Source organism: Leucopleurus acutus (genome assembly GCF_964270905.1).
Source record: "Leucopleurus acutus genome assembly, chromosome: 7".
Taxonomy (NCBI): domain Eukaryota; kingdom Metazoa; phylum Chordata; class Mammalia; order Artiodactyla; family Delphinidae; genus Leucopleurus; species Leucopleurus acutus.
Window position 1 is genome coordinate 86360701 of NC_139150.1, and position 25366 is coordinate 86386066.

The window sequence follows — 25366 nt, forward strand, 5'->3', positions numbered from 1 at the left end:
TTTTGAAAAAGCTCCACTCTATGTTCCTTTTTGTTTTAACACCTGTCTTACCTTGGTACGTATGGTTACTGTAAGAATCACGTACAATCTATATGAAAATAATTTGGAAAGTATGAAACATATTTAGTAGGGCTTATGACCAAAAAAGCTTATAAAATCAATGAACTTCACGGGGCTTCCCTGGTGGCACAGTGGTTGAGAGTCCGCCTGCCGATGCAGGGGACACGGGTTCGTGCCCCGGTCCGGGAAGATCCCACATGCCGCGGAGCGGCTAGGCTCGTGAGCCATGGCCGCTGAGCCTGCGCGTCCGGAGCCTGTGCTCTGCAACGGGAGAGGCCACAACAGTGAGAGGCCCGCGTACCACAAAAAAAAAAAAAAAATCAATGAACTTCTTAAAAACATCAATAGAACAAAAGCTCTGATTTCTAAAGGGTATATGGTATATTATTGTTCAAGATAATAATAATAAGCTTTTTTCTACAAGTATGAAACTTTGAACTCACCAGAGAACATAGACTACTGTAGTAATTTCCCCAATAAGTATGATAAATTTGTTTTGAACTACCCATTGTTTTTTCTGTCAGTTTGGCATTTCAAAATGATTCAAAAGTTAGTAAATTACTTTAGACAAAGGTCATAAATTCAAATGTCCACAATAGGTAAGTAAAATGAGTAAAGTAATCAGATGGGCTTGAAGCAACCAGGAGACAAAGCACTATCCAAAGAAGACGGCCAGAACTTAGCTCCTGCCAGCTGTTGCCAAATAAAGAAGTCAGATTTAGTGTTGCCAGATTGCTTTTCATCCAGAAGATAAGCTGAAAATATGGATTTTTAAAGGTAAAATAACATAGTATTTAAATGTAGGTAAATGACTCAAAAAAGCTTAAAACATCATGCAAGCCACACATATCTGCAAAGCAGATCTGGTCTCAGCTTTATCATCTCTACCATGTTTGCTCTATATAGATAGATCTATTTAAAATACCATTACAAGATTGAAAAGAACTTTGGTGACATTTTTTTAATGCTTCAATTATACTACGAGTCATGTTAATGTATTCAACAGAGTTTGCTTTTTCCTATAAAAATTATTACCTGAACTTCATCAAGCAAGAGAATTCATCTGGCCAATCGCAAATGGAAAACAGTAAACGATTCTTCTTTTACCAAATACCCAAGTATGCCACGACACCCTCTCCCCCCAATCCATCCTGGAAGGTAACCTCAGCTAGAAAAGGAATCAAGTCTACTTTGCCCACTATTATATCCCTAGCACCTAGCACAGTGCCTAACTCATTATAGTTGTATGTGACAGAGTTTAACAGTGCTCCCCACCTTTGGGGCAAATGAGTATTTCCCAGCTCCTTGGTAGTTAGGCTGGCCATATGACTAAGTTCTGGCCAAAGGAATGAGAGCATAAATGATGTATACTACACTTCCAGGCCTGGCCTCTAAAACATCCTGTGCAGTAGTCTAACTTCTCCCCCAATACACAAGGCTGGAAGTAAAGGACTGAGTCAGTGCAGCTAGAAAATGGAAGGACCCCAGAGAAATTGGGGACTCTGCAGAAAATCTGTCATGGAAATATGCACAAAAGAGACATCTGACATACAGGGGCCTGTGACACCAGCAAAAATTAGCACTTGTATTATGTTAAGCCACTGAGATTTAGGATTTTGTTACCACAACTAGTATTTACTTTGACTAATACTGTGTTCAATATTTGTTAAATGAACACCTAAATAAATAAATGCCTTAGGCAAGAATCTAGGCATCAAAAGTGCAAAGATTCCTGTCCCTCTGAGTTGGTTGACAAATGTTAAAGTAATGATGTTCAACCCCATTACAGACATTATGGCTTGAATTTCAAAACACAGGAGATTGTGGAAAACAACCAGAAAATTAGCACAAAGGCAGTCAAAACAGTTAAATGAGAATAGAATCTCCAAGAACTTATGTGTACCTCAACAGAGGCAGAAAAAGCATGTAACAAAAATTAATATCCATTCGTGTTTTTAAACATCTCATCAAACTAGGAATACAGAAAAACTTCCTCAGCCTGACAAAGAACATCTACAAAAAACCTACTACATGTTACATTATACTTAATGATGAAAGAAAGAATACTTGGAAAACTCAATATTGTTAAGCTAACAACTCTCCTAATGTGATCTACAGATTCATTGTAATCCCAATCAAAATCTCAGGAGGGTTTTTTGGAGATATGAACAAGCTAATTCTAAAATGTATATGTAAATAACCTAGAATAGCCAAACAACTTTGAAAAGAACCATGTTGGAGGACTTACACTACTTAATTTCAAGACTTATAAAAAGGCTATAGTAATCAAGGCATATAGACATGTATATAGACAGTGGAACAGATAAAAGAGTTCAGAGATAGAGCCACACATATACTGTGTGATTTTTGACAAGCTCCAAAGCAATTCAACAGGGAAAGAATAATCTTTAAAGTATGGAACAACCGGAAAGGTACATAAAAAAATGAACCTGATCTCTTTCCTCATACAATACATAAAAACTGAACTCAAAGTGGATCATAGACCTAAAATGTAAGAGCTAAGCTGGACTTCATCAAAATTAAACTTCTTGTTCTTCAAAAGATACCATTATAAAAATAAAAAGGGAAGCCATAAACTGGGAAGAAAACATTTGCAAATCAGGTATCTGACAAAGGACTTGTACTAGAGAAGTGCAATTTAAAATGACTGTGAGCTATCACTACAAACCCATTAAAAGGGCTAAAATTAAAAAGACTGACCATACCAAGTATTGGTGAAGATGTGGAGCAACTGGAAACTCTCATATATTGCAAGTGGGAATATAAAATGGTATAACCCCTTTTGAAAATAACTTAGCAATATTTTTATTGAAGTATAGCTGGTTTACAATATTGTGTTAGTTTCAGGTGTACAGCAGCAACTTCTTAAAAAGTTAAGCTTTCACCTACCCTACAATCTAGCCCTTCCACTCCTAGATTTTTACCCATGAGAAATAAAAGCTATGTTCATAGAAAGACTTGTACATAAATATTCATAACAATTTTATTTGTATAGACAAAAAATGGAAAGTACCCAATGTCCATGAAAAGGAGAAAGATAAACTGTGCTATATCCAAACAATGAAATGCAACTCAGCAATAAAAATGAACTAGTAATACATGCTATATAACACAATTATCAAAACAATTATACTAAGTGAAAAAAGACCAAAAAAAGAAAAAAAGAGTAGATATCATCTGATTCAATTTGTATAAAATTTTAGAAAATGCAAATTAGTTTACAGTGACAGAAAGCAGATTAGTGATTGCCTGGGAATGGGGGAAGGGGTAGAGTGGAACAGGGGAGAGGATGACAAAGGAGCACTAGGAAACTTGAAGGTACGATATACATGTTCATTATCTTAATTGTGGTGATGGTTTCAAGGATGTATGCATACTTAAAGAGTACAATTTGATGTGTTTTGACAGATCTGTAGTTCACTGTCTATCAATAAAACCTCAGTCAATCTGTTTCAAAAAATAATTAAGGTATAGTCAGATACTCATAGTTACTGTGGCCACAAAACAACATAACCAAAGATTGTTCTAATCAAATATAACAGTATTTTCAAACACTTGTCTTATTTTAACTATTTTGTCTCAAAAAAAGATAATTCTTTAAAAACTCATATTATTTTAAAGGTAAAGAAATTAGACAAATTATTTTAAAACTTAAAGAACTTAGTGCGGTATTAGCCATATATTAAATGTGTACTGTACACACTTGTAGAACTAAATGGAAATACAGATCTTTCATATAATGAAATAAATTTCTAGCTTTTAATATAGTTCCAAAGGAATGTCACTACCTAATTCAAGACATTGTTCACTGCACTTATCTTAATTTATAATCATTCAATTTAAAAATAAAGTCATTCTTATTACAGTACTTCATATAAAAGTATTTTTATGTGTGTTACTTCTAAAACTGGCTGCACAGTTTCAAAAAAATACCAATTCATCAAAATACTTATCAGCAAGCAAAACTTTCACTAGCTTTGCCAACATTTTTAGTATAATGACTAAGAAGTCTAATGGTGCTGATCAGAATCAGAAACAGGATATTTTTCTGTGTGCCAAATACTGCAGAAAATACCACTTGATAAATAAACTATCATACTGTTATACCACTAACACAAGGTTACTTACTCTCAAGGCCTATGATTACAGATACACAGCTAACAGCTTCAAATAAAAGCAAAAATGAGTCTCACTAGAAATTGGAAATGTCCAAATACACATTCTATATAGCCTTTTGTTATAAATGCTGATTTGCAGGGATAGGCTAAAGAATCATCACAATCCATGTTTTACAAGGTCATGTTTGAGTACCCCAAGTTCAGAAAGCTAGGGTTAAGTACAAATGATTTCTTCAAACAAGCATAAGTCTTACAAATCAGTTTGAATGTATAATCTGCATACACTGTGTATATCACATACACAAGTAATTATAAACTATATCACTTAGAATGCTTTTGGTTTCTAGTAACTGAAACCTAACTTTATTCATCAAAATAAGATAAATTATGCTATGGTAAGTTTTTGCTCATGCTGTATGTTCAATGCCTGTGTGGGAGGTGAAGGGCATGAGAGTGGTCTGCTTACTCACTTGTGGACCCAAGATGACAGATGCTATGACATCTTAGCGCCTGGCATCCATAATCACCACTGCAGGGAAGAGAGACAGCTAGGTCATTCATCTACTACTAAATGTTTCTACCTAGAAGTAACCTGCTTAAAACCTATTGGCTAAAGAATCACATGGCTGTGCTTAGTTGCAAGTGAAGCTAAGAATTAATATTGTTGAAATGTCCATTCTACCCAAAACAATATACAGATTCAATGTAATCCCAATCAAAATTCCAATGGCATATTCAGAAAACTAGAACAAATAATTCTAAAATTTGTATGTAACCATAAAATATCCTAACTAGCCAAAACAATCTTGAGAAAGAAGAACAAAGCTGGAGGTATTAAAATCCCTGATTTCCGACTATACTACAAAGCTAATAAAATCAAAACAGTATGATACTGGTACAGAAACAGGCATATAGATCAATGGAACTGAAAGTCCAGAAATAAACCCACACATACATGAACAATTAATTTATGACAGAGGAGCAAACAACATACAATGGATAAAGGATAGTCCCTTCAATAAATAGGAAAACTGGAGAGTCACATGCAAAAGAATGAAACTAGACCACCATCTTACACCATACACAAAATTAACTCAATGTGGATTAAAGACTTGAATGTAAGGGAGTGGCCAAGATGGCAGAGTAGGAAGACCTTGAGCTCACCTCCTCCCATAGACACACCAAAATTACAACTATTTACAGAGCAACTACTGATGAGAAAAAAACAGAAAGTTAGCAGAAAAGATCTTCTACAACTAAAGATATAATGGAACCGCAGAGAAGGGCAGAAGAGGTAGAGATGCAGTATTGTCAAGACCCATATCCCCGGGGAAGGCAACCCACAAATGGGAAAATAATTACAGTTGCACAGAAGTTCTCCCCAAGGAGCGAGGGATCCAAGACACTCATCAGGCTCCCCAGCTCGGGGGCCCCACACTGGGAAGACAAGCCTCCAGAACATTTGGATTTGAAGGTCAGAGGGGATTATTTTCAGGAAAGCCAGAAGGCTGTGCAAAATAGAGACTCCATTCCTAAAGGGTACACACAAAATCTCACACACTCTGGGACCCAGGGAAGAAGCAGTAATTCGAAAGGAGCCTGGGTGAGACTCACCTGCTGATCTTGGAGAGCTTCCCAGAGAGGAAGGAGGCAAATGGAGTTCACCTTGTTAATACTGACAATGGTGGCAGCCATTTTTGGAAGCTCATTCTACCTGGAGGACAATGCTGCTGATAAGCACTATTTTGGAATCATTCCTCTAGCTTATTAGAGCTGAGACCCAGGCCCACCCACCAGCCTGTAGGCAGCAGAACTGGAACACCTCAGGCCAAACAACTAGCAGAGCAGAGACACAACCCCACCCACCAGGAGACCTGCTGCCCTAAGCCCCTGAGCCCACAGCAGCCCTGGGATTGGCCCTGATCACCAGAAGGCACAGGATCCAGCCCAGCACACCAGCACACCCCCAGGGCCCTGCAGCCAGAGACCCTGGGACATGGCCTCATTCCCAGTGGGCGAGCACTAGTGCCAGGACCAGCCTCACCCACCAATGGAGAGACACCAACCCTGGGATCCATGGGACCACTGCCCCACCCAGGCAGGCTGACACTAGTTCTGGGACCCCCAGGGCTCTGTAGCCAGCCACTTCATGACCCAGCCCCAGCTACCAGCATACTAGCACCAGGACTGGGACTCCTCTGGCCATGCAGCCAACAATGCCAGACCCAGTCCCACACACGAGTGGCTGGCAGCCTCCACACAAGGCCAGACCTGGCAACCAACTGGACCAGGACTAGCCACTTCTACCAGTGTGCCCACAGTAGTCAGCCAGCCACAACAGGATGACCCATACCGCCCACATACAGGGCATCCATAGACAGGACAGTTCTGGTGACAAGAGAAGAATGTACTGCTGGGACACACAGAACATCACCAACAAAAGGCCACTTCTCCAAGGTTTGGAAATATAACCAATCTACCAGATATATAGAAATAAAAACAGCAAATTAGACAAAATGAGGCAACAGAGGAATATGTTCAAAATGAAGGAACAAGATAAAACCCCAGAAGAAAAGCTAAGTGAAGTGGAGATAGACAATCTACTCAATAGAAAGTTCAAGGTAATGATTGTAAAGATGTTCAAACAACTCAGGAGAAAATTGGATGAACAGATTGAGAAGTTAGAAGTTTTTAACAAAGAGTTAGAAAATATAAAGAAGAACCAAGCAGAGATGAAGAATACAATAACTAAAATGAAAAATATGGGACTTCCCTGGTGGTCCAGGGGTTAAGAATCCACCTTCCAATGGAGGGGACGTGGTTTTGACCCCTGGTCAGGGAACTAAGATCCCACATGCCACGGGGCAACTAAGCCCACGTGCTCTAGAGCCTACGCAGTACAACTAGAGAGCCCACATGCCACAACTAGAGAGAAGCCCGCATGCCACAACGAAGAACCTGCATGCCACAACGAAAGATCCCACATGCTGCACCAAAGATCCCGCGTGCCGCAACTAAGACCCGATGCAGCCAAATAAATAAATAAATAATTTAAAAAAAAAAAAACAAGAAAAATACACTAAAAGGAATCAATAGTAGATTAGAAGACAGAGGAATGGATCAGAGAGGTGAAAGACAGAGTAGTGGAAATCACTGAAGCTGAACAGAAAAAAAGAAAAAAGAATAAAAAGAAATGAGGACAGTTTAAGAGACCTCTGGGAAAACATCAAACATACTAACAATAGCATTACAGGGGTCCCAGGAGAAGAGAGCAAGAAAGAGATAGAGAACATATTTGAAGACATAATAGCTGAAAACTTCCCTAACCTGGGAAAGGAAACAGACATCCAGGTTCAGAAAGTACAGAGTCCCAAACAGGATCAACTCAACAACACACTGTAATTAAAATGGCAAAAATTAAAGATAAAGAGAGACTATTAAAAGCAGAAAGGGAAAATCAATAAGTTAAGTACAAGTGAACTCCAATAAGGCTATCAGCTTACTTTTCAGCAGAAACTCTACAGGCCAGAAGGCAGTGGCACAATATATTTAAAGTGATGAAAGGGAAAAACCTACAACCAAGAATACTCTGCCTGGCAAGGCTTTCATTCGGATTTAAAGGAGAGATCAAAAGTTTTACAGACAACAAAAAGCTAAGAGAGTTCAGCAGCACCACACCAGCTTTACAATAAATATTAAAAGGACTTCTCAGGCTTCCCTGGTGGCGCAGTGGTTGAGAGTCCGCCTGCCGATGCAGGGGACACGGGTTCGTGCCCTCGTCTGGGAAGATCCCGCGGAGCAGCTAGGCCCGTGAGCCATGGCCGCTGAGCCTGTGCGTCCAGAGCCTGTGCTCCGCAACGGGAGAGGCCACAACAGTGAGAGGCCCACGTAAAAAAAATAAATAAATAAAGTACTTCTCCATGCAAAAAAAAGGCCACAACTAGAAACATGAAAATTACAAAAGGAAAAATCTCATTGGTAAAGTCAAATATACAGTAAAGGTAGCAAATCAGCCATGTATAAACATGGTAGGAAGGTTGAAAGACAAAAGCAGTAAAACCGTCTATATCCACAATAAGTAGTTAAGGGATACACAAAACAAAAAGATGTAAAATATGATGTCAAAACAGTAAAAATGCAGGGTTGTTAAAATGTGTTTGAGCTTAAGAGATCAACAACTTAAAATAATCATAGATAGATAAGACAGCTATGTACAGTGTGGGGAATATAGTCAGTAATTATGTAATATTTTTATATGATAACAGTGTAACTAGACTTATAGTGGTGATCATTTTGAAATGTACAGAAATACCAAATCACTATGTTGTGTAATGGGAAATAACATAGTATTATAGGTCAGTTATACTTCAAAACCAAACAAACTCATAGAAAAAGAGATCAGGTTTGTGGTTACCAGAGGCAGGGGGTGGGGGGAAAGGGGAATTGGATGAAAGCAATCGAAAGGTACAAACGTCCAGTTATAGGATAAATAAGTACGAGGAAAACACAGGGAATATATCCAATAATTTATAATAACTATACTATAAATGGAGTAAAACTTTTAAAACTTGCAAATCACTATGTTGTACACCTGAAACTTACAGAATATTGCACATCAACTATACTTCAAAAAAAAGTTACAAGAAAAGATAAATAAGTCCTAGGAATATAATGTACAACATGATAAATATAATTAACACTGTTATATGTTATATATGAAAGTTAAGAAAGTAAATCCTAAGATTTCTCATCACAAGAAAGAGATTTGTTTCTATTTTTTTTAAATTTTGTATCCATATGAGATGATGGATATTCACTAAACTTATTGTGATAATCATTTCATGATGTATGTAAGTCAAATCATTATGCTGTACACCTTAAACTTACAGAGCTGTTATGTCAATTATATCTCAATAAAACTGGAAGGGGAAAAAAAAAGACTCGAATGTAAGACCTGAAACCATAAAATTCCTAGAAGAAAACATAGGCAGCAACTTCACTGACATTGGTCTTAGTGATTTTTTGGTGGATTGGACTCCAAAAGCAAAGGAACCAAAAGCAAAAATAAACAATGGTGCTATATCAAACTAAAAGTTTTCCCATAGTGAAACTTCCCCATCATCAAAATGAAAAGGTAATCTACTGATTGGAAGATATCTGCAAATCATATATCCAATAAGGAGTTAATATCCAAAATATATAACCTCATACAACTCAACATCAAAAAAACAAACAACCCAACTAAAAAATGGGCAGAGGTCTTGAACAGATATTTTTCCAAAGAAGACATAAGATGGCCAAGGGTTCATGAATTGCTCGACATGACTAATCATCAGGGCAAATCACAGCCAAATTACAGCCAAATCACAGCAAATCACAACCATAATGATGTATCATCTCATACCCGTCAGGATGGCTATTATTAAAAACAAAAACAAAAAAAACAAGGAATAACAAGTGTTGATGAGGATGCAGAGAAAAGGAAACCCTTGTGCACTGTTAGCGGGAATGTAAATTGATGCAGCCACTATGAAAAACACTATGGAGACTACCATATGATCCAAGAGTTCCACTTCTGGGTATTTAACTGAAGAAAACAAAAACACTAACTTAAAAAGATATATACACTCCTATGTTCACTGCAGCATTATTTACAGTAGCCAAGATATGGAAACAACTTAAGTGTCCACTGATAGATGTATGAATAGAGAGTATGTGGTACATATATACGGTGGAATATTATTCAGCCATAAAAAAGAATGGAATCTTGCCATTTGTGACAACATACATGGACCTTGAGGACGTTATGCTAAGTGAAATAAGTCAGACAGAGAAAGGCAAATACTGTTTGGTCTCACTGACATCTGAACTTATTGATATAGAGATGAGATTGGTGGCTGCCACAGTGCGGGAGCAGGGGACTGTAACAGGCCAAATAGGTGAATGAAGTCAAAAGGTATAAGCTTCCAGTTATATAATAAATAAGTCATGGGAATATAATGTATAGCATGATGACTATAGTTAGTAATACTGTACTGCATATTTGAAAGTTGCTACGAGAACAGAATCTAAAGTTCTCATCACAAGAAAATTAAAATTCTGTAACTATGTATGGTGACTAATATTAACCAGACTTATTGTGATCATTTAGCAATATATACAAATATTGAATTATTATGTTGTATACCTGAAACTAATATATGTCATTATACCTCAATTAAAAAATGAAAAGTTGGGCTTCCCTGGTGGCGCAGTGGTTGAGTCTGCCTGCCGATGCGGGGGACACGGGTTCATGCCCCAGTCCGGGAGGATCCCACATGCCGTGGAGCGGCCGGGCCCGTGAGCCATGGCCACTGAGCCTGCACATCCGGAACCTGTGCTCCGCAATAGGAGAGGCCACAGCAGTGAGAGGCCCGCATACCACAAAAAAAAAAAAAAAGAAAAGTTCACATATACTTTGATTTGGCAATCCAATTTCTAGAAATATATACAATTATAGTTACACATGTGCAAAATGACATGTATGTGAATATTTCTGGTAGCACTGTTTGCAACAACAAAAAAATTCATCTAAATCCATTGTGTTGCATTTACAAACTGAATAAAATGTAACTATTTAAAAGAATGGGGCAACATTCTGCGTACTATTAGGAGAGACTGCCAAGGGATATTATTAAGGAAATCCATCCTCATTATTCACTAATTCTGCATTTGTGAATTCATCTACTCAATATAATCTTCCTGTAACCCCAAAATCAATATCCACTGAACTTTTGTGTTCATTTGCGGATATACACAGAACAGCAAAAAATCTACGTCACCCTGTACACTCATTCTTAGCTGACTGAGGTCCAACAATATGTCTCTCTGCCTTCTTGTTTACTGCTCATACTATAAACAAATGTTACTCTGGGGTCTGTTTAGTGTCGTATTTTTTACATTTTTATGCTTTTTGTGGGTGACTTTGCTGTTTAAAATGGCCCCCAAGCATAGTGCTCAAGTGCTAACTAATATTACTAAACACAAGAAGGCTTTGATGCACCTTATGGAGAAAACATGTGCCTTACAGTTACAGTGGCAAGCTCTGTGGAAGACAACTTGTTAATTGTTTAATAGGTTTTTATACTTTGGGGAATTTTATATCACTTGCATGTACTACTAAATCAAAAGATATATAATTTTATAAAAGACAAATAAAAGAAACTGGCAGATCCTGAGACAGGGCAGACTTCATGATTGATCTACCTCCATCCTATTCCCCTCATGATAGCAAAATAGCTCAGTCATTACAGGAGTCCCATTACACACCATATCACCCAAAAAGAGAGTATAGATGAGACGCTGTTGCAGCATCCCCCCAAGTAAAAGACTTCAGATGTTTTCAGGCTGTACTTGTTTAAGCTTATGTCCATCCCGTGATCATGCAAATTTTATCGCCTATTTTAAGGCAGATTGTTTTAAGCCAATCAGAGTCTACTGCAGGAGCTAGTAGTGAGATGTGTGTTCCCTGAAGTCTATATAATGGTGACTTCTGAAAGAAAATCCAGGTCCTGTTAGGAAGGAGAAAAGCAAGAACGGATGCTGGGTAGGCACCCAGCAAGGTCAACAATCCTGAAGAAGCGCTAAGAGTTGTGGAAATAAAGCATACACACATAAGACAACAGTATAAATTACAGTGCATAAGGACCAGAAGTGATCATCAAGCAATCAGGGCTTGGTAAGGAAATCTATGGATACAGCACATAAATGTACAAACAAAATCAGAGAAATGGGGTTAGGATTAAGTACAAGGAGGACTTATAATGTGATTGCTCTAAATAAACAACAACAACAAAAAAGGAACCAGCCCCAGGAGGATGTTGGAAGTCATTAAGGTAAATAGCACATCCAAATTCCTATGAAAGAAGCAAATTAGTTTAGCAGTTCTGTACCTTCAAACCTGACCAGGTAAGGGCTCATAGAGCCAAACTCAAATTCTTAAATAATGCCTGACCTGAATAATTGTGTGTATGTGAAAAACAGCTGTCTCAAACTGTCTTATTGGTAGTTACCAGAGTATCAGACCCCAGATCTCAGATTATGCTAAAATAGATTAAATCTACACAAAATGTTTATATAACATATATATTCTGTATTACAAAATCAGTGTTGGGCCTCTAAAGGAAAATGAAAAAACAACAGTCCTAAAAATCTGAAAAATGAAAACCATGTGGTAAAAGGTAATAAGAAGTATAGCCAGACAGATGTAAAGTCATGCCATCTGGGGGTCCTACCCACTGGATGCCATTAACACTGACCACAGTACAAATTCCCTTCCTCTTCCCCTTCCCTCTTACCCCCAACCCCACTTCCCTTGGTATCTGTACTATTTCTAATTTTTGGAGGCCTGAAAGAAGCAAAGGAAATACAAAGCCCAATTCATCACTATACTTTTGTACAGTGACATACATAAGTCATATTCTCACCAAAACCTACCTTTTGTGATATGGAAGTGGTAATAACCCTAAGGTTTTACTTTCACAGTTCAAGAAAATGAATAGGCTAAATACTCTCACCACTCACTATCTCTTGAGAAGGTTGGAAGCAAAGATGATGGATCAATCTGGGTCCCATCAGGAGAGAGAAATCACACAGTAATTTGAATAAAGAAAATCAAATATAAACAATTAGTCACTATAACAGGAGACTAGAGTAACCAGGGATTAGCTAGTCAAAAGTAAAACAAAAAACAAAAAACTAAAGAATATAGGAATAGCAGATATAAAGAGGACCCACTACCTTCTAGTGCTAGAATTCAGCACCCAAGGAAGAGCACCCCCTTTGACCTTACCCACCATGCACGCAGTAAGATCTAGATCTTGTTGGAGAGGGCATAGCCATGGCTCACTGAATGACGGTGAAGTGTCTATGGGTGCTGTGCCGGTAGAACTTGCTGGAAATCCACCTTTTGTAACTTGCCAGATACCTACCCTGTAGGGTGCCATGGTCACAAGGAGGTGTCTCACCAGAGGCACTCTGTTACAAAATCACCTGAGGGGAAAGATGGGTTAAGTTGCTGGCAACTGGGTGCTGCTGGCCATAGTGCACAATAGGACTGGGCACTAAAAAAGCCACACATGCCCAGGAGCCTGCCAGAGGAGCCACAAGTCCAAGGAGCTGGGCAGTGGGGGAGCCGTGCTCTGGAGGAACCACTCAAGCTACAGGAGCTGGGCACTGGGGAAGCCATGTGGGCTGCAGGAGCCAGAAGTACTTGTCCTGACAGTACGTAAAATATCACACTGGTCTCCTACTTGAACATTTGCTGATTGCATCTGATGAACAGGAAATAACAAGTACTCTAGATGCCTTATTAACACACATGCCAATAAGTGGGTGAGAGATAAACCCCACAAAAGTTCATGGGTCCCCCACCTCAGTGAAGTAAATGGGGTTTAATAGTTTGAAGCAGAAGTTAGCAAACTTCTTCTATAAATATCCATATAGTTCAAGAAATGAATAGGCTAAATACTCTCACCACTCACTTTGTAGGTAGTCCAGTGGCTACCTACAAAAGGTAGGTTTTGGTGAGAATATGACTTATGTATGTCACTGTACAAAATATTTTAGGCTTTAGGGATTCTGTCACATATTCTTTTTGGGGTTTTTTTCAAACACTTAAAAATATAAAACACATTCTTTGCTCACAGGTCACACAAAAACAGGTAGCAGGCCAAATCAGACCCACAGGCCATAGTTTGCTGATTCTTGATCTGGAGCATGTCGAGGTATCCTCTACAGGGTGAAATATAAGTTTCTCTACCTTGCACCACCTACCATGAAAAGAATCACAATGGTGGGGTAATTTTTTTGAATTCTGGAGGCAACATGTATCACATTCACATGTACTATTCTGACCCGTCTATAGAGTCAAGGGTAAGCTGCCTGCTTTGAGTGGGAGCAGAGCAAGAGAAGGCTCTGAAGCTAGATCCTTCAAGAATACAGATCTGCTCATGTACCAGGCAAAAAACCCCAACCATCTAAGGCTCTGGCTGAGGGCAAAGGAAATAAGGGAATAAGTTGTGGAAAGAAGTCACAGATATCAATTATAGCCCTGTGGTCAACTAGAGGAACAAGGATTGTAAGTAGTTTTGCATATTTTCTATTTGCTTATTGTGTGTGTGTGTGTGTGTGTGTGTGTGTGTGTGTGTGTGTGTGTGTGTGTGTATATATATATACTCACATGTACACATATGTTAGAAAATTTCCTTCTCTTTCCTTCCCATTTTTATCTTATGTACAAGTTGTTAGAAGTTAGCTTTACAATTTTGTCTTTAAGCAACAGAATATTCAGTGGGACTACTGCTGATTTTGAAAAGTAATATAGTAAGCAATTAATACAATGACTCTTGGGATTGTGCATTTGCTCATTTGGGGAAAGAGTAAAATTTGTCCACTTGTAAGGATAGCTTTACCTTGTTGGGTAGAAATACAGTTGTTTTGTTGTTATACAGCCAAAACAACAGGCCTTAATAAATTTTAAAAGCACATGTTCTGGGGGACTTCCTTGGTGGTCCAGTGGCTAAGACTCCACATTCCCAGTGCAGGGGGCCCAGGTTCAAACGCCAGTCAGGGAACTAGATCCCACATGCCACAACTAAGAGTTTGCATGCTGCAACTAAAACCCGGCGCAGCCAAATAAATAAATAAATACTTTAAAAAAAAAAAAGCACACGTTCTGACCACAATGGACTTAAATTTAGAAATCAATAACAAAAATGTATGAAATCCTAAAATATTTGGAAATTAGGCCCACACTTCTAAATAACCAGTGGGTCAAAAAAAGAAATCACAAAGGAAATTAGAAAATATCTTGAACTGAGGACAAAAACACAGCATATCAAAATTTGGGGGATGCAGCCTAAGCAGTGCTTAAAGAGAAACTTGTAACTGAACAGGTGTATTAGAAAAAAAATAAAGGTCTCAAATCAATAACTTAAGCTTCTACCTTAAGAAACTAGAAAAAGAACATCGAACTAAACCGAAAGCAAGCAGAAGGAAAGAAATAATAAAGATCAGAGTGAAAAATCAATGAAATAGAACACAGAAAACAACAGGTAAAATCAATGAAACAAAAAGTTGGTTCTTTTTGGATTTGAAAAGATCAAAACCAATAAACCTTTAGCTTCACCAGCAGTCCCCAACCTTTCTGGCACCAGGGGCCAGTTTTGTGGAAGGCAATTTTTCCACAGACCAGGTGAGGGGGGGTGGTTTCAGGGTGATTCAAGCACATTACATTTATTGTGCACTTTATTTCTATTATTATTACATTATAACATATAATGAAATAATTATACAATTCACCATAATGCAGAATCAGTGGGAGCCCTGAGCTTCTTTTCACTTGCCACTCACTGATAGTGTTTTAATATGTCTGCAAGCAATTGATTTATTATGGTCTCTGTGCAGTCAAACCTCTCTGCTAATGATAATCTGTATTTGCAGCCACTCCCCAGTGCTAGCATCACTGCCTCAGCTCCTCCTCAGATCATCAGGCATCAGATTCTCATAAGGAGTGCACAACCTAGATCCCTCACATGCACAGTTCACAGTAGGGTTTGCACTCCTATGAGAACCTAATGCTGCTGCTGATCTGACAGGAGGTGGAGCTCAGGTGGTAATGCAAGCGATGGGGAGCAGCTGTAAATACAGATGAAGCTTCACTCTCATGTCCGCTGCTCACCTCCTGCTGTGTGGCCCAGTGCCTAACAGGCCACAGACTGCTACTGTGCGTCGGGCACACAAAGTTGCATTTGGTAACAAAAGATTAAATGTTTTCCCCCTAAGATCAGGAACAAGAATATCCACTCTCCTCACTTCTGTTCAGCAATGTATTGGAGATTCTAGGGAAAAAAAAAAACCTAAAGGCATCCAGATACAAAGAAGTAAAATTGTCTATATTCACAGTGACATGATACTGTATGTAGAAAATTCTAAGGAATTCACAAAAAATCTTACAGTAATAATCAAATAAGGTTGCAGGATACAAGATAAATATACAAAAATCAATTGTATTTTTACATACTGATGAACAATCCAAAAACGAAATTTGAAAAATAATTTTACTCACAATAGCACAAAAAAATGAAATACTTCAAAATAAAGTTAACGAAAGTAGGGCAAGACTTGTACACTGAAAATTACAAAACATTGCTAAGAGAAATTAAATATCTTAAACAGAAAGACATTCCATGTTCATGTTAAGATGGCAATGGCAATTCTCCCTCAAACAGATCTACAGAGTCTATGCAATTTCTATCAAAATCCATGACAGTAGGCTTTTTGGAAAAAATGACAAGCTGATGCTAAAATTTATATGGAAATGTAAGGAAACCAGAATAGCCAAAACAATTTTGAAAAAGAAGAAAAACATCGGAAGACTTATACTACCCAATTTCAAAGTTTACTACAAAGATACCATATAATAAAGACAGTGTGGTGCTGGTGTAATAAGAGGCATAAAGATCACTCAAACAGAAATGAGAGTCTGGAAATAATTTATGGTCACTTGATTTTTTTTTTTTTTTTTTTTGCGGTATGCGGGCCTCTCACTGCTGTGGCCTCTCCCGTTACGGAGCACAGGCTCCGGACACACAGGCTCAGTGGCCATGGCTCACGGGCCCAGCCGCTCCGCGGCATGTGGGATCTTCCCGGACCGGGGCACGAACCCGTGTTCCCTGCATCGGCAGGCGGACTCTCAACCACTGCGCCACCAGGGAAGCCCTGGTCACTTGATTTTTAACAAAGGTGCCAAGGCAATTAAAAGGAGAAAGGTCCTTTCTTTTTTCTGAACACATAGTGCTAGAACAACTGGATATTCATATACAAAAAAAGATGAATTTGAACTCATACCTCATACCATACACAAAAGTTAACAGAAATTGATCATAAACCTAAAGAATGATCCAAAAAAAAAAAACTGATAAACTGGACTTCCTCAAAATAAAAACTTTTGTATTTCAAAAGATACCATGGATAAAATGAAAAAACAGATAACAAGTTGGGTAAAAAAATATATTTACTGAAATAACTTATAAAACATATATCTGATAATGGACTTGTACCCAGAATATACAAAGAATGCCTACAGCCAGTAAGAAGGCAAACCCAGTGCAAAAAATGGACAAAAGATTTCAGTAGACATTTCAAAGACAACATAGCAACAGTTAATAAGAACATGAAAATATGTTCAACATCATTAGCCAATGGGGAAATGCAAATTAAAACCAATATGAGATACTACTTCACAGTAAAATGGCTATAAAAAAGACACAATAACAAGTGAAGATATAGAAAAACTGAAACCCTCATACACTGCTTGTGGGAATTTGATATGGTACACCCATACTGGAAAACAGTTTGGCAATTTCTTAAAAAGTTAAAACATGAACTTACTATACAACCCAGTAATTCCTTCATAGGTATCTGTCCAAGAAAAATGAAAACGTATGTCCACACAAAGACTTGCACATGAATGCTCACAGCAGCATTATTCATAATAGCCAAAAAGTAAAAACAACTGAAATGTCGATCAACTGATGAATGGATAAACAAAATGTGGTATAATCATACAATGGTTATTCATCAATAAATAAGAACAAATTACTGACACATGCTACAACATGGATGAATCTCAAAAACTTTATACTAAATGAAGCCAAGCACAAGACAGCACTTATTCTATACAACCATTTATATGAAATGTCCAGAAATAGTTAATCAATAGAGACAGAAAGCAAATCAATGGTTGCCTGAAGCTGAAAGCCAGCGCCAGGTTTGAGTACAAAACTCGCATGGGCAAACTTGTTAAGGTGATGCAAAACTTCTAAAACTGAACTGTGGTGATCACTGCACAATCCCCCAAATTTACTAAAAATCACTTAATTATTTAGAAAATGAGGATATAGTTTCCAAAAGGTGATTTCCATATGAACTCTACCTTCCTGTAACTAGAGAAAGGTACCAGGAAGATTATAAATGTTCCTATATTAGAGATCTTAACAGAGATCTACACATGCAGCAGAGTTTATGAAGAGCCTAAGAGAATGGACCAGATAACTTTCCAAAGCCTCTTCCAAAATCAGTCCAAAAAGAAAAGTCTGATATTTAGTAGAAAATTAAAAATGCTCAAGATTTGCCTTGTTATCTAACTTTTCTGATGAAATTTTTAAACTTTTTCCTTCTCTACTTCTACTGCATTCTTATTAAAAGACTGCAAAGTCAGTGCACTTCCCCTATAGGTGTTCTTTCATATTAAAAATCAGTCATTCAAGATCTATGAACAAAAACAGAGAATGTACATACCCCAGCCTAAAATAAAATTTAATAAATGCATTTAAGGGAGGGGGATCAAGATGGTGGAATAAGAGGACATGGAGCTCACATCTACATGTGGAATAATTCTCAAGGAAAACTAACTGCAAACTGGTAGAAGAAATCCTATTAAATCAAGGCTGTAATAAAGATACATAATTGGGCAGGACAGAAAGAAAAGCATCAGTTGGACCTGTGCCCCTAGGATGGGACTAAGAGGGAAATGGAGATGACATGGGCAGGCACTTACCCTGGGGAGTGAGTGGGACCTATGCGGAGGAGACAAACCCCCTTGGCTGACTGGAGAACTGCTGGGACAGACAGAAAGACTGGAGAAGCCAAGACTCCACTAGTAAGAGCTACATGGGTGCTGGCTCACCACCAGACAGGGAGGAGAGAGGTCTGCCCTAGCGGCTGCTTCCTTGCCACACTCCCCAATCCACACCAATCCCATGCTTGGCATGGGATCTAGGGTAGCCAGGACCTGGGGAAAGACTCGATCTAGGGACACAGAGGAGACATGGGGGCCTAAGGTGTGGTCCAGGTGAGGCAGCAGTGGCCACTGTTGATGCTTACTCAAACAGCACCACAGAAGCAGCCCAGACTTCTGAAAGACACGCCACTGCTTCCCCCAACCACCAAACCATGCTCCCCAGTCCCAGCTCAGTGAATGCTCCGGCCCTGCCCACTCCACGCCACACAACAACCTAGCACTAGATCTGGGACAACCACAACAGGGGAAAAGACACACCTTGAGCTGCGTCTGAGCAGAGTTGCAGATGCCTACAAAGGCAGAACATCAGGTCTTTGTAAGCACACAAGTCCCATTTGCTACAGTACTCCCCTCCTTTGAGGCAAAGGCCCCAGTGCAGGGAGAAGGAAAAACACACACTTGAAGAAAACAGAGCCAGCTTCAGTCCGACATTCAGGGCATCCTCTTCAGCAACCTGGGAGCAGAACCTGCCCCTTACAGGGTGGCTACAGCCACTGAGCAGAGGGCAAGTCCTGCCTTACACCCTGCACAGACTCTAGCTCCCCAATCATCAGCCACACCCCCTACCAAAGTGATAGCAGCCAGCACACTCTGAGGAAAAACATGACTGGCATCCACATCAAATTCAGCCCTAACACCAAAGGCACCGGCACACGCAGTCTACACAGGGATGTTCCCACATAAGAACACTCCTTCAAGACCACAAGATATAACTGTTTCACCTAAATTCATAGAAACAGAGGAAGTTACATAAGATAAAAAGGTAGAGAAACTATCCTCAGTTGAAAGAGCAAGAGAAAACCCCTGAAAAAATAAATAATGAAACAGAAATAATCAGCCTACCAGACAATAAATTGAAAACATTGGTAATAAAAATGCTAACTGAATTAGGGAAGAGAATTGATCTCATCACAGATCATTTTAACAAGAAACTAGAAAATATAAAGAAGACCCTATCAAAAACAGTTCAACTTCTGAGATTAAAAAGCACTCTAGAAGCAATGGATAGCAGACCAAATGACACAGAAAAACACGTAGTGATCTGGAAGATGAAAATAATAGAAATCACCCAATCAGAACAGCAAACAGAAAGACAAATGTAGACCTTTTAGAATATGTTTGAATTTAAATGACTATCAGTTTAAAGCAAGTAGATATAATTATGGGTCAACATATATGAACCCCATGGTAACCACAAATCAAAAACCTATGACAGATACACAAAAACCAAAAAGAAAGGAACCCAAGCATAAGAGAAAAGAAAATCATCAAACCACAATGGGAGAAGAAAAAAAAAAGAAGAAGAAATGAACAAGGAAGAACTACAAAAAACAAACAAAAACAAAAAACTGGTAAACAAGGAATAAAGTGGCAATAAGTACATATCTATCAACAATTACTTTACATGTCAATTGGACTAAATGTTCCAATCAAATGACATAAGGTGGCTGACTGAATAAAAAAAACAAGACCCATCTATAAGCTGCTTACAAGAGACTCACTTCAGAGGCACACACAGACTGAAAGTGAGGGGATGGAAAAAGATATTTTATACAAACAGAAATAATAAGAAAGTGGGGGTAGCAATACTCATATCAGACAATACTAGACTTTAAAACAAAGGCTATAATGAAAGACAAAGAAGGGCATTATATAACCCTCCTACATTGCTGGTGGGAATGTAAATTGGTACAGCTACTACGGAGAACAGTATGGAGGCTCCTTAAAAAACTAAAAATAGAGCTACCATATGACCCAGCAATCCCACTCCTGGGCATATACCCTGAAAAAACCATAATTCGAAAGCATGCATGCACCCCAATGTTCACTGCAGCACTATTTACAACATCCAGGACATGGAAGCAACCTAAATGTCCATCGATAGAGGAATGGATAAAGAAGATGTGGTACATATATACAATGGAATATTACTCAGCCATTAAAAAGGGACGAGGGACTTCCCTGTTGGTCCAGTGGTTAAGACTCCATGCTCCCAATGCAGGGGGTCCGGGTTCAATCCCTGGTCAGGGAACTAGATCCCACATGCTGCAACTAAGAGCCCCCATGCCACAACTAAAAGATTCCCCATGCCACAACTAAAGACCCCAATGCTGCAACAAAGATCACACACGCGGCAATGAAGATCCTGCGTGCCGTGACTAAGACCTGGCACAGCCAAATAAATAAATAAATAATAAAATAAAATAAATAAAAAGGAACGAAATAATGCCATTTGCAGAGACATGGATGGAGCCAGATATTGTCATACAGAGTGAAGTCAGTCAGAAAGAGAAAGACAAATATTGTATAATATTGCTTATATGTGGAATTTAGAAAAATGGTTCAGATGAACTTATTTGCAAAGCAGAAATAGAGTCATGGATTAGAAAATAAACTTATGGTTACTAAGGGTGGACGAGGGGGTGGGATGAACTGGGAGAATGGGATTGACATAAACATACTACTATTTATAAAATAGATAACTAATGAGAACCTACTGTATAGCACAGGGAACTCTACTCAATGCTCTGTGGTGACCTAAATGGGAAGGAAACCTAAAAAAGAGTGGATATATGTATATGTATAACTGATTCACTTTACTGTACACTTTGCTTTACAACATTGTAAAGCAACTATAGTACAATAAAATAATTTTTTTAAAGGGGCATTATATAATGATAAAGGGATCAGTACAAGAAGAGGATATTATACTTGTTAACATACATGCACCCAATACAGGAACACCTAAATAATCAAGTTTTATTTATCCCAGGGTCACAAGGATGGCTCAACATACACAAATCAGTCAATATGATACACCACATTAACAAAAGAAAAGACAAAAACCAAATGATCATCTCAATAGATGCTGAAAAAGCATTTGACAACATTCAACATCCATTCATGATAAAAACCCTCATCAGGGCTTCCCTGGTGGCGCAGTGGTTGAGAGTCCGCCTGCCAATGCAGGGGACGCAGGTTCGTGCCCCGGTCCAGGAGGATCCCGCATGCCACGGAGCAGCTGGGCCCGTGAGCCATGGCCGCTGAGCCTGTGTGTCCAGAGCCTGTGCTCCGCAATGAGAGAGGCCACAACAGTGAGAGGCCCGCGTACCGCAAAAAAAAAACAAAACAAAACAAACAAAAAAAAACCCTCATCAAAGTGAGTATGGAGGGAACATATCTCAACATAATAAAGGACATTTACAACAAATCCACAGCCAACATAATACTCAACAGTGAAAAGGTGAAACCCTGCTAAATTCAGGAATAAGACAAAGATGCCCACTCTCGTCACTTCTATTGGAAGTCCTAGCCACAGCAATAAGACAAGAAAAAGAAATAAAAGGTATCTAAATTGGAAGGGAAGAGGTAAAACTGTCTCTATTTGCAGATGACATGATACTCTATATAAAGAGCCCTTAAGTTTCCACCGAAAACTATTAGAATAAATGAAACCAGCAAGATTGTAAGATACAAGATACAGGTTTAACCCTCCCGGACTTCAGACTATACTACAAAGCTACAGTAATGAAAACAGCATGGTATTGTCACAAAAACAGACACATGATCAATGGAACAGAATACAGAGCCCATGCACCAATGGTCAATTACTCTATGACAAAGGAGGTAAGAATATACAATAGAGAAAAAACAGTGTCTTCAACAAGTGGTGCTGGAAGAAATGGAAAGCCATAGGTAAAACAATGAGATAAGAATATTCCCTCACACAATATACAAAAATAAACTCAAAATGGTTTAAACACCTAAATGTAAGACCCGAAACCATAAAACTCCTAAAAGAGAACATAGGTGGAATATTTTTACATAAGTTGCAACAATATTTTCTTGGATCAGTCTTCTAGGGCAAATAAATAAAAGCAAAAATAAACAAACGGGGCCTAATTAAACTTTAAAGCTGTTGCACTGCAAAGGAAACCATCGACAAAATAAAAACACAACATACAGAATGGGAGAAAATACTTGCAAATGATGCAACTGACAAGGGATTAATATCCAAAATGTACAAAGAGCTCTTACCAACTGACAAGGGATTAATATCCAAAATGTACAAAGAGCTCTTACCACTCAACATCAAAAAACAACCTGGGCTTCCCTGGTGGCGCAGTGGTTAAGAATCCGCCTGCCAATGCAGGGGACACGAGTTCAAGCCCTGGTCCAGAAAGATCCCACAAACCACAGAGCAACTAAGCCCGTGCGCCACAACTACTGAGCCTATGCTCTAGAGCCCACTAGCCACAACCACTGAAGCCCGCGCACCTAGAGCCTGTGCTCCGCAACAAGAGAAGCCACCACAATGAGAAGCCCACTCACCACGACGAAGAGTAGCCCCCACTCACAGCAACTAGAGAAAGCCCGCACGCAGCAACAAAGACCCGATGCAGCCAAAAGTAAATAAACTAAATAAATTAATTAAAAAAAAAAACAACCAAACAACCCAATCAAAATATGGCAAAATATGGGCAGAAGACCTGAATAGACATCTTTCTAAAGAAGACATACAGATGGCTAACAGGCACATGAAAAAAATGCCCAACATTGCTAATTATTAGAAAAATGCAAATCAAAACCACAATGAGGTATCACCTCACACCTGTCAGAATGGCTATCATCAAAAAGTCTACAAATAACAAGCGTTGCCAGGGATGTAGAGAAAAGGGAACCCTCCTACACTGTTGGTGGGAATGTAAATTGGTGTAACCACTATGAAAAACAGTATGGAGGCTCCTTAAAAAACTAAAAATAGAACTACCATATGATCCACTCCTGTGTACCGTCTCTGGACAAAATGAAAACACTAATTCGAAAAGATACGTCCACCCCAATGTTCACAGCAGCACTATTTACAATAGCCGAGATATGAAAGCAACCCAAGTGCCCATCAACAGATGACTGGATTAAGATGTGTAGTATATATATATGCAATATGTTAGCCATAAAAAAGAATGAAATACTGCCATTTGCAGCAACACGGATGGACTTAGAGAATATTATGCTTAGTGAAATAAGTGAAACAGAGAAAGACAAATACTGTATAGTATCACTTGTACATGGAATCTAAAAAATAATACAAGTGAAGGTATATGCAATAACAGAAACATGCACAGATGTAGAAAACAAACTTGTGGTTACCAAAGGGGAAAGGAAAGGGGGGGAGGGCCAAACTAGGGGTATGGGATTAACAGATACAAACTACTATATATAAAATAGATAAGCAACAAGGATACACTGTATATATAGCACGTGGAATTATACCCATTATCTTGTAATAATCTATAATGGAGTATAATCTGCAAAAATACTGTACCACTATGCTGTACACCTGAAACTAACACAATTTTGGTAAATCGAGTATACTTCAATTAAAAAAATAACAATAATCCATTTGGTGCTGATTTCCAGCCTGACTTGAGGCTCCGCCACTAACAACCTGGAACTGCCACAGATGTGAGATTTCCTCAGCTGTCACTGTGGCCTGGATAATCAATCCAACTTTCTATTGGCTAGGCTAGCCTCCCTGTAACTGGTTTTCATAAATACAAAATTTGTATAATTGTTACTGGAACTACTTGCTGAAATATGGAACTTGTTAAAAGTACCATTTATTTTAAAATGCACAGTTTCACATACAAGCAGCAGCACATCTTTCACATCCAGCCAATCAATCAAGTTAATGCTTCGTATTAGAGAACGGAACAAAAAATGCAGATATTCCACTACAGAGTTTGCCTTTCTTTTCTGGGGCCTTAGTAAACGTTTTTCAAGAAATCAAGAGGTATATGACTAAATAATGAAAAGAATGAATTAAAATGTATAATATACCAAGGTATAATTTAGCTCAACTCTAAAGAAGCAGGACCTAACTTTTACTCTGGGGGAAAGAGGCCTTTGATATAACTAGGAAAAGCAAATTCTTTTTTGATGCAGTCTTTCTTGTACAGGTATAGGAGTAATGTATATGAGGGCTTATTTCCCTGCGAATCTGGCACAGTACATCAGATTGAAACATCAATTTGATTTAACCTTAATGGATAAAGTCACAATGAATATATTTTTATATAAGTTTATGTATAAATGACCCCAACACAGTATGAATTCTATCATTTGTAACAACCTTTCCACCTCTCATGAGGGGAGTAATGAAAATCTGTTCTGAGCTGCACATCACTAAGGTTGAGTGACATCCAGAAAGAACTGAAGTTGGGTGGTCCAAAAGTGCCTGCTCATCTGATAAGTAACTCAGTAACATCTCAGTTAAGATGCATTAAATGGGACACAGGTTAGAATGAAACCAGGTGCCCGGGAG

General features: G+C 38.6%; 1 protein-coding gene across 1 annotated transcript in view; it reads right to left on the reverse strand.

Annotated features, from left to right (window-relative positions):
• Positions 1 to 25366, reverse strand: part of FANCC (FA complementation group C) — a 259780-nt gene that overhangs the window by 233214 nt on the left and 1200 nt on the right. The gene's annotated exons all lie outside the window — the stretch shown is intronic.